This window comes from Meles meles, chromosome 6 (assembly GCF_922984935.1).
Source record: "Meles meles chromosome 6, mMelMel3.1 paternal haplotype, whole genome shotgun sequence".
In the NCBI taxonomy this organism is placed as follows: domain Eukaryota; kingdom Metazoa; phylum Chordata; class Mammalia; order Carnivora; family Mustelidae; genus Meles; species Meles meles.
In genome coordinates this window covers 139,532,343-139,543,170 of record NC_060071.1, presented here as the reverse complement: position 1 = coordinate 139,543,170, position 10,828 = coordinate 139,532,343, and the positions used below count along the sequence as shown (strand labels likewise).

Here is a 10,828-nt window from a genome sequence, read left to right as displayed (position 1 = left end):
ATGATTGGATTATACATGTATTTTGAAGGAGGGGCCAACAGAATTCACTAATGGTCTGGATATATGATGTGAGAGAAATAGAGACATCAAGGATGCCGCACGACTTCTGCTCTGAAGGAAAAACCTTTCAATCTCTGAAAGGGTGCCCTTAACTGAGGTGGGAAGATTGCAGGAAGGAACTGTTCTTTGGGGGTTATCTAGAGCTTTTTAGCTTTACACATGTCAAGTCTGAGATACCTAATATACAACCAGCTGGAGATGTTGAATAGGAGATGGATGTGTTACCCTTCAAAATAAAACTGTCAGTTATTTTACCAGCAAAATGGGTTTATTCAGGAATAAACTTTAGGAGGAGTGCATTCAGGACAAGCATGCTGTGGTAAAATCAGAGGCCAGTCCAACAAACCAAGGATGACATTTTATGGAGAAGAAGGAGGAAGTTACGGGGACTTTCTTTGAAGGAAAACCCATTGGAGAAAAGAAGGGAGTTCAAGGTGATGATGGCTTCTCATTGGCCAAGTTGCAGCGTAGCCAATTTCTTGTATGAGATATAATGCACATCTTTTCCCTGTTGGGGCATATAACTGATTATCCTTCCTGTTGACGATTCTTCTGCTGAGGTGTGTAATTGACACTTCCGTTGGAGTCTGTAATTGACAATTATTCCTGTAATTGAGGTTGCATGGTAGGACTCCTTCTTCTAGCCTCTGGATTCCACATTAGGGAGGTTTCCCTTTATTAATTTTCACAGATGTATGAGTCTGGATTTCAGGGAGGTGTCTGGACTGGAGATGTAAATTTGAGGGTAGTCAGAATATACATGTCATTTAAAGTCATCAGATTGGTGAGATGACCACAGAATGATAAGAGACCATAAAAGAAGATGTCCACAGAGACCCGGGGACTTCTGAGTTGAGAGATGGGAGACTGAGAAGGCCACAAAACTAGAATAAGAACCAAGACACTCTTAGCCCAGAAACCACATGAAGAAAATATTTCAAGGATGAGAGTTACCAACCTCGAATGAGGTAAGGATGAGAACCGACCATTGTATTTAGCAACAAGGCAGTCACTAAGGACCCTGAGAAGATCTGTTTCTCTGGACTGGTGGGGGCAATTCAAGAGAATGGAGGAGAGGAACTGAAGACAGCAAGCATGGCAAAACCTTTTGAAGATTCAAGGGAGAAAGTGAAGCAGAGAGAGATATGGACTCTAGGGAATGCTTTCTTTTTCACTGTGGCAGATATTATGACATGGTTATACACTCTTAGAAATGACTCAATAGATAGGGAAATTTCATGATGCAGAAGAGAAGGGACAATTATTGAATCGATATCCCTGGGTCAGAGGGGATGGGACTAGTGCAGAGTGGGAGAGGTTAGTCTTAGCTTAGAGCTCTGAGAGTTCATCCCAAGTGCAGGTCAGAAGAACATGTGCGGATAGGTGCAGGTGGGTTGGTATCTAGAGTGGTAAGGAGGGAGTGTGTGCCAGCTTCTCTTTTGATTGCTTCTATTTTATCAACAAAGAAAAAGCAAGGCCGTCAGCTGTGAGTAATAAGCCAGAGGTTTGATGAAGGGGAGAAGGTGTGAAGTAGCCCTTTAGAAGAGAGGGGGAGTGGACGAGGAAGCGTAGTAGCTCTGCTAAGCAATGTTAATTGATTATAAAGTTCCTGGTGTTTAAACATGTCTTAAATATTATCACATAGATGGGAGACCGAATTGTTCTGAGAAATCTAGTATTCAGAAAAATCAAGTTACACCACATAGGGCTAAAACCACAAAACCCTAAAACTGAAGCAGCATTAAATATAACTTAATTTTGGATGATTTAGGAGCACTTTGATCTTTTTTTAATAGTTTAGAGTAATTTTCCGCATATGTTTTATTACTTCCCTATAGATGTATAGTTACTAATAGGAAGTTCTGAATTGATAGGCTGGATAAACCAGACTAACTGATAAACATGCAAGTTTGAATTAATATTTATAATATTAAAAAATACCAATTTTGCTTGCTTGGTAGGCTTCTGTGTCAAAATCATTCCATATCAGATATGTCAGGGTGATTTGTTGTATAGAGACAACAAGAAGGAAATGAATTCAACTGTGTTCTAACAGACTAAGAAGTAAATAGGGAAGGGGGAACAGGAAATGACTAGGTGTTCTCCTTAACACTAGGGAAGGTCACACGCCCTTGTGTGTGGGAGGGGGTTGGGCAGAGGTGGGTAGATGAGCCCAGGGAGAGTAGGCAGGGATGGTGCTTGGCAGACTCTGTGTTCCCCCTTTTACTCTTCTGCTGCCTCTTCTCTGCTATCTTGAAACCCCCAGAAGGCCAAGGAGAATACAGAGGGAATGCCTGAGCCAGAAACATGTAATTGGAACCTATAGCTTTGGTGGATTTCATCTTTTATCTCCTTCAGAAACAGATGAAAATTCTGTCACCAGTGACTGCTGTATAGTAGCCCAGGGCCTTGAAAGAACAGTTGTAGGTCCCTGGGGTAATTTCTTCTATTCTACTCTGTTTGAAGGTTAGGGAGGTTACCTTCATAATCTGAGGCCAATACCCACGCTTAAGCCTCATAAACATTGAATAAAGTTAATAGATTTGGCTAGCACTTGGGGCAGTTATTTCAAATGTTATCAAATTGCTATCTGGGAGTCATAAAACAGGTGGCCCTGAAACTGTACAGTGCTGGTGGATACAGAGTGGTAGCCATCCTTTACAGGTAAAACTACCCGTAGCTCAACCACCCAAGTTGAGCCACAGCAAATGAGCAACTGATTTACAATAGTGTACTACGCTGTGAAAGATGGTTCCTTAATACACCTCAATGGCATGAATAGTGATGCTCTATTGAGTTTCTTTGTAAAAGAAATGATATTTAAGATTTTATTTACTTATTTATTTGAGAGAGAGAGAGAGAAAGAGAGAGAATGAATACAGAGGGAGAGGGAGAAGCAGACTCCCAACTTAGCAGAGAGTCCAACACAAGGCTCAATGCCAAGACCCCGAGATCATAACCTGAGCTAAAGGTAGATGCTTAACTGACTGAGCCACTAAGGCCTTCCTCTTTGTAAAAAATATTATATTAAAAACACCAGTGAGTGAACTTAAGGCCTGCTCTCCCATCCTCCCTTCCTTCTCTCCTTCCTTTTTTGTCTTCTTCCCCTCCCTCCTTTCCTTATAGTTATTTTGGTGGGGGTGTGGATATATTCAGTTTAGGTCTTTGGTTTGAATTAGCATATTTATTAAATAACAAGGAATCTGTTTTGAGTTAGTGTAAAAACAAATCATGAACAATGGATTCCCTGTGAAATTACTGTAGCATGGTCAATATTTTTGTTGTTTTTAATGTTGAGACAAGAGAAACTTTAAAATCAACTTGTCAACACTTAGCTAAACTTTGCGAAACTGACCTATAAAACAAAACACTCATTTTATTTTTATTTTTTTATGTAAAAAGAAAATATGTTATTTATTAGAAATTTTTATAGGCCTAGAGCTACAGAATTTTAAAGCTGACCTCACATCTGGGCTACCCCTCATTTTACAATGAAGAATCAGAGGTTAAATGACTTCTCAAGGAGACTCAATTGTTAGTGACATAGAAAAACTTAAGCCTAGTTTTCTGAGGTGGTCCAGTGCTTTTCAATCATTGTATTCACTTAGGTTTCTAATGTAAAAACTTTCATCAATCTAGGATTTAAGCTTGCACTTGACCTAAGAGAGTCTTAACTGCCTAGTCTTCATGTACTTTCATGGGTTTTCTAGTTTTGTGGGATTAAATTAAATCACAGTTTTCTCATATTAACGTAAGTCGGAATGGGATTTATTAGCTTTTTATTGAGATATAATTCACATACCATGGAAGCTATTTTTCACTCGTCCCTTTTGAAATCTAAAGTTTAAGCTTCACTTCTATTCGCAGTATCCATTTTATGTCAGCAGTGACTACTTAAACCCCCCAAAGGAAAGTTTCTACAATTAAGAGAGCGTGAAAAGATTTCGTCTCGATCCTTAGCAGGATTTTAAAGTAAGGTTGAAGGCGTTTGAAAAGGTTGTGATTTAAAAACAACAACAAACTAAAAATAAAACTCCTCCCACCCCAGGGTCTTCAGGAGACAAAGTTGTAGAAAGGAAGGACTCTATTGAAAAAGACACATTCTGTGTGAACAGAAATGCGCCGACAGTAACGGGTTAAAAAATATGGCTGTGGAGCGGAGACTTGCATTCTAAGCCCAAGTAGGTACATACTCTACAGGGTAGGGTGAAAGGAAAGTCCCTGTGCAGACGGCTGCACAGACATTAAGTAAATATCTACTATGTACCAAGCCTGTGGAGGCGCTGAGAACACAAAGATGAATAAGGCGGATCCTCAAGGAGCCCAGTCTGGTGGTGGTGGTGGTGATGGGGAGACGGGGGCGAGGGAAGGGAGGAGAGAGGGAGCCTGTGCAGAGGTGGTTGGGGGATGAGATTAGACGGGAGGGTTGAAGGAGTGAATATATGGTAGAAATCTGGGGGTCCAGATCCGTGCTGGCTTCTATGACAGAAATCTCCCCCAGAACCTCGGGAGAAAAACCCCCAATTAGCTTCATCTGCCAAACCTGGCCAGATACCATGACGCTGGTCTACAGATGCCCTCTCAAATAGGTTTAAAAATCCCAGCCATCGCTTTCCCCACCATGAGGGTGTCGGGCAAGGGAGGGGGGCAGGTTGAAAACTGCACCCACGTTCGCTGCCTTGGCTCTCTGCAGGAGACAGGAATCCAGGGCTTTGCCGTCGTCATAGCAACTAGGAGTTCCGCGGTCCCCCACCTTCCTCCAACTCCTACTTCCCCCGCAGGCCCGGCAGAGAGGCTGCTTCTCTCGCGAGATTGCGCGCTATGCCGAGCAGCCCCGCGGTGATCTCACTCGAGACTTGCCGAGGGAGGGAGAGAAGGAGGGGAAGGAATGGGGCGGGGAGGCGGGGAGGAGAGGGGAGTGGAGGGGAGGGAAGGGCGAGCGCGGCGCCGCCACCGCCGGCAACTTTGTGAGCGAGTTCAGTGCGTGCGTGAGCGAGTGAGCGAAAAAGTCAGTGCGGCGCCGACTTCCCGGGAGGAGGGTCCCCGGGGAGGGCCAGGTCTGGGCTTCAGAGGCCGCCCCCCAGCCACTCCATCCCTTCCCGCCTCCGGGGCTCCCTTCCCATTTCCTTCCCACCACCGGTCCTCCCGGGCCTTCCCACCCCCGCTCGCAGTTACCTGTCCCCTCCCCCACTCGGCACTCACCTCCCCTTCCCCTGCGCCCACCTCCGACCTCCGGACCCTGAATCCCCAGCCACCCCAAATCCGCCCTACCCGCCGGCTCCCACCCCCAGCTTTTTCTCCTGGAGGCAGACAGGCGGGATGGGGGGTGCTGAGCCTCCGAGACGGCGCGAGCGGGGACCAGGACGCCTAGACAATAGTTGATGCCCGGGGACAGGGGGCAACTCCGCCCCTCCACTCCAGGAGCGCGGCCCCCGCCGGCTGCTCCCCAGCCTGCTTTCCGGGTTGCTCGGGAGTTGGGCAGATTCCGCCCCCACCTCCCCTGGGCCCCCCTCCGCTCGGCGCCCGCCCTAGCCCGGCCTCGCCGCCCGCCGTTCTCCGCAGAGGAGGTGGCGAGTGAGCGCGCGCCGACCGTCCACACGGTTTCTCTTTCTCCCCAGGGAGAGCGCGCGGCGGACCCACCCCGGACGCGCGGTGGCACCGGGAGGCCGGGCCGAGCGGTAAGTGGCTCCCGCGCCCTGGGGCCGGGCAGGGGAGCTGGGGTGCAGGACTGTCGACAGCCCCGCCCCCAGCGCATTTCTGGCTGGGGCTCGGGGCCAGGGCCGGGAGCAGGACACCGGGAGACCGGTCAAAGTTTTATTTCCGATTCGGTGGCTTGCTGATAGCGCAGCCCGGCGGGGGCGAGTCCGGGCTGCACCGCGCACGGCGCGCGCGCACGCACCACGGAATCCGAATCTGCATAACTACCGGCGGAGCGCCTCTGCGAGAGGCCGGGAGACCCGCGCCCGGGTCGGGGTGGCTGCGCCCACCCGCCTGTGCCCGTCGTCATCTGGCTCCTTTCCCCTTCAGTCACCTGGGTGAGCGCTTTGCAGGCTGTGCTGGAAAGGACAGGCCGAGGGGTGTAATCATGGGAAAGGGAGTAGGGAGCTCGCTGCCCGCGGGTGGTTAATTTCTCTCCTGAGAGTCTGGGCGGGGGAGGGGGTGGGGGGGGAGGGCAGTGAAAGTCGGGGATGCTCTAACCTGCTTTCCTTGGAACGAGTAAACCTCGAGAAGGCTGGGGAGGCGTGAGGGCGCTTCAAAAGAACTTTTCCTCTTTAGCCTCATCTGTTTCCAACTTCTGACCCTAAAAGAAATTTGCGAGCCTCCCTGTCGCTTCAGGGCATTTCTAGGTGGACAAGTAATCATATGGGGCAGGTTGAAATTTCACCTGGTTCTGCCGTTTGTTAAATCTAGAGACAAGGGAAATGGCTCACTTCAGGGAGGATGTTTAATTGAGTTGTTGGCATTCGTTTTTGAAGGGAAGCATTTGGGGACTGATGGCTCCTAGAGACTGCGTTTACCTTAATAGATTTAATTTTTCCTGACGGGTATTTTAGAGGTAGCATTCCCAGAAATTCTTACTACCTGCTGGACGATTATATTTCTAAACTGGGAGCCAGTGACACGATGCAAATTTCAGAGTAAAGGTGTCGACTTTCATCAGGTTCCAGGTCTCTCTGGATGAACTGGGGTTGGCGTTTCCTCTATAAAGTAAGCCTTTCATGTTGAAACTCTGACTCAGACTCTTAAACCCATTGTTTTTATACTGGTACTCTGTGGGAGTTAAGTGTCAACTTTCTCTTCTTTTCTCATATGGAATATTTGTCCAAGGCAAAGATTCTCTGACTTAATCTTTTGGAAAAGTACAAGGTTGAAGTCCCATAGAATCATTCTCTGCAGCCAGTCTAGTAACAGTATTAATTTTCTATATAATCCTGATTTAATGACTTTCACTTTTCTCTTTTTCATTTTGTGAAGGCTGCAATTAAATCATCTTTACCGGGATGGGAAAAAAAAAAAAAAAAGCAAAACCTTATGGGAATAATGTAGAACAGTGGTAACAGCAGTAGTCTCAAATGAAAGGTTTACGTAAAGCAGTTTATGGTCACTGACGTATCCAACTATTAGATGACATACCAGTTATTAACAAGAATGTTAATAGTAAAACATTTTTCCCATGGAATAAATTATTTGTACTGAGGCATCAGCAATTAACAGTGCATTTAAAATGACTTGGTTGATGATTTGCTCCTAAATGGTTAGGGGCAAAACAAGAGATTTTGGGGATGAATGGCTTTATGTGGGTGACAACTTATTTTCTTATCTCATTATGCTTAAGTAAAGGACTCTTGAAGTTGACTGTATCATTAGATTTCTCTAGTTTGACTGCGAGAACAAGTTTGGCAAGTGGCTCAAGATAGTCAGTAGGTGTTGCTGTTAGCTTCTCTGCAGTTCCTGATTCTGCTGCTCTGGTTTGAAATTGCAATTCTGATACAGAGAACTTTTTAGATCTGAAGTGTCAGGCAGTCGTTGGGATCCTGTGGTGAGGCTGACTTGAATTCTTGGTAATAAATCCAAAGCACCTTACTTTGATTTTTTTTACTGAGATTCATTTAACTCTATCCGTTCACTATTATTTTCTGACTTTTGTATTTCTTTACTTAGCTTTTGCTTTGAAGTGCATGAGTAATTTTAGGGAAGCCCCAACCCTCTGCCCACAATTTTTTAAAAACAACTTGAAAAAAAATCTTCATGTAGCTTTGGTGAAGTCATAGATTGAAGATTGCTTGAATTTAGTGGTTTTGTAAACTTTGGGGGGTCTTTGTTGACTCTGAGTTGAGATATGTGCATATTCTATTGGTTTGTTTGCAGTTTGAATTTTTCAATAAATGGCTGTTTTCTATCTCTTTGAGCTGTGAAACAGGAGCATGAAGAGAGGCGGAAAAGTGTAAAAATACAGATTCCCTGAATCTTTCCAATTTAAGGGAAAGTACGTAGTAATTCATGGGAATTATGTGCTTCCTGTCAGTCCACGTGGTTGTGTTATCATGCACATACTGGTCCCTATCAGGGCACATAAAAAGTATGGATATCCTGAAGATTTCTAGGTGACAGCTCACATTTGAGATTTTTGGTGCACTGACGAAATTGGTCTTATTCCTCTAATGGAGAGCTAGATCTCAGATATAGAATGCTTCTTTTTTCCTTTTGATGCAAACGACAGAAGTTCGTATCTGAAATTCAGGAAGAAGTGTCTCCCCCCCCCCCCCCCCATAATATCACTATATTCCTAACCTCTTGTAGTTTATGGTGTCAGGCATTATTTATTGAGTTTCTCTGTCTAGGAAGTGTGCTGTCAGTTTCCATGGTTCCGGTGGTGAGTAAAAGTGTGTTTCATGGAACTTACAGTCCAGTAGGGCCATTTGTAGTAACTTTTCTGGGTTTGGTGTATGGTACCCTGATGCCTCCATAAAGGTTTTGCATAGCAGGCGATCAGTTATTTTTATTATTTTCTGAAATAGTGGAGCCCAGTATTTGTCCTCAGTTCTGGGTCTCAGATTTTCTGGCCATAAAAAATAATCAAACCTCTTTGAACTTTCTTTCTGAAAAACTGTCTTTTTTGGCAAAGGTGGACATAATGCTTGCTTCGCAGCTTTGCTGCAAGAATTAATGAGAAAATATGTGTGAAAGTACTTTGCAAATCAAAGTCTTATTTGCAATTGCATTTTCTTTCTGATGAGAAGATTCTTAGACTGTAGAAGCTAGAAGGAATTTTGAATTTAAATCATTTGACCCATTTTTCTCCATTTTTGAAGTGATTTGTTGCAGGTTATAGAAGAACTTGTTAGTGATCAGGCAGTGATTGGAAGGCAGATTTCCAGATTTAACTGGTTCCTTTGTTCCCTAGTTTTTGTTTTGTTTTGTTTTGAGTCTGTAGATTAAAATTTGTTTACTACTCCCCTCTCCCCAAAACTGTTCAGTGTTTAATGAAGTATCTAAATGAGCAAATCTTAATGAAACAAACAAAATCAACGTTAAGGTCGAAGAGCTTTGAAAACAGTATTGATGTAGTGTTTGGCAAGTAAGTTTTAGAGTTACTCAAATTACAAAGTTATGGAAAAAGAAATTATGAGTTAAAATATCTACACGGTAGAGCCTGTAGGCTCCCCCCTCTTTTTTGGGGGGGGGAATAGACTTTATTAATTTAGAGCATAATATACTTACATGCTCTTTAGAGAAGCCAAACTTCATTTCTTCTAGCTTACCATTTCCTTCCCTTTATATAATTTTTCATTTGTAAAAGAAGTGTCTGTCCTTCATTATTTCTGGAACAGTGGCAACTTGTAGACCTTCTCTTTCAGCTACATGTAAGTGTTACCAGGAGGTGGGGGGATGGGTCCGATGGAGGGATAATTGCACAGAAAAAGGAACATGTTGAAGGAGTTTCCTGTTGAAGATCTGACTGATTCATAAAGCACCACCAGCCTCCCTTCCACTAGGGTAATCTGAGCCAGGAGAGAAGAAATATCCCTGCCGGTTGGGTGACTGCCCTTTAGATGAGGGGCTCTCCCTTCTCCTGGGAGGGTTGGGCATTATCTTATTCTCTCGGTGCTCATCCAAAAATCTGTCTTGTTCCATATCTGGTGCTGCTTAAAATATGGGTGTTCCACGATCACTGGAGGTTGACCATCCAACCAATCCACTCCACTTCTACTTTTTGGCATAAGAAGTAAATTGGCTTCGCTGGATTTTTGTTTTTAATTTTTTTGTTTGTTTGTTTATTTTCTTTTCCCTTTCCTACATCTAGCTAATGGGGCGGGGGTGGGGGGGGGAGGAAAACAAAGTCCACATGTCCTATATGGCATTGTATTTTGCAAAGGTTAGAACTAAGTTAATGATATTTAGATAATCGTCCTTTCATTCTGTTGGTGGGCTTTTGATGAATGGTGGAGCGAGTTGGAAGCATGGGGAAGATACCTGTTGCTTCGGATCTCTCCAACACGGTTTGAGTGAGGGGCGGAATAACTTGAGTGTGGTTGGGTTTGTGATCACGAGGGTGAGAAAATCCACTGGGGTATACCTTTTGAGGGTAGGGGCCAGTGCACATCCATTTTCTCCTTTTATTCTGGCCTGGGGAGAATAAAGAGAACATGAGTATTTTGAAGATCAAGGAGGATGACCCTGAAATGACATGGAGGAACAACAGGAGCTTTTTTAGTTGGACCCTAGGAAATAGCATTGCCTCAGTGGACTTGCCGCAGAGTCAGGTGAAACCCTAGCTCTCAGCCTCTGGAGGCCTGGGATGAGAATTTTCAGTCTTTAGATTTCTAATTTGTTACTTGTCATGTTGCACCAACTTCTCCCTCTAATTAGGATTATAGTATGCCTCACTTTAAATTGTGGGAAACAGGCAATTACATAATGTTACATTTCCCTCTTTTCAGCTCAGCAGAGGCAGGAGCATGGACGCTTGTTGGAGCGTCTGGCTTGGAGAGGGAGGGTTTCTGGTTTGTACAAGCACAGGGGTCACTCGGAGGCGACTTGAGCGGATAGGACAGGACGTCTAGCCTTGGCCACCACTGGATTCTTTTTCCTCTCTCCTCCCTCCTCCCCCAGAACAGGTCTGGGTTAAATGCCTTTTGCAGATACAATAGTTAATTCTGCTTATTTTCTCTTTCCTCTTCTACTTTTTTCACGAAATCTTTTACCGAAGCTATAGGTATAATCATTAATTGGTTTTTGTGGTTCAGGGTCTTGCTTCCTTTTAGAA

At 44.6% G+C, this 10,828-nt stretch overlaps 1 protein-coding gene across 5 annotated transcripts in view; it reads left to right on the top strand.

Annotated features, from left to right (window-relative positions):
- Positions 1 to 4,983: 4,983 nt before the first annotated feature.
- SIPA1L1 (signal induced proliferation associated 1 like 1) overlaps positions 4,984 to 10,828 on the top strand; it is a 398,364-nt gene continuing 392,519 nt past the window's right edge. For all 5 annotated transcript variants that reach the window (XM_046008524.1, XM_046008528.1, XM_046008527.1 and 2 more), the window contains exons 1-2: positions 4,984 to 5,068; positions 5,679 to 5,738. The gene's annotated coding sequence lies outside the window, so the exon portion shown is untranslated. The remainder of the gene's footprint in view (positions 5,069 to 5,678; positions 5,739 to 10,828) is intronic.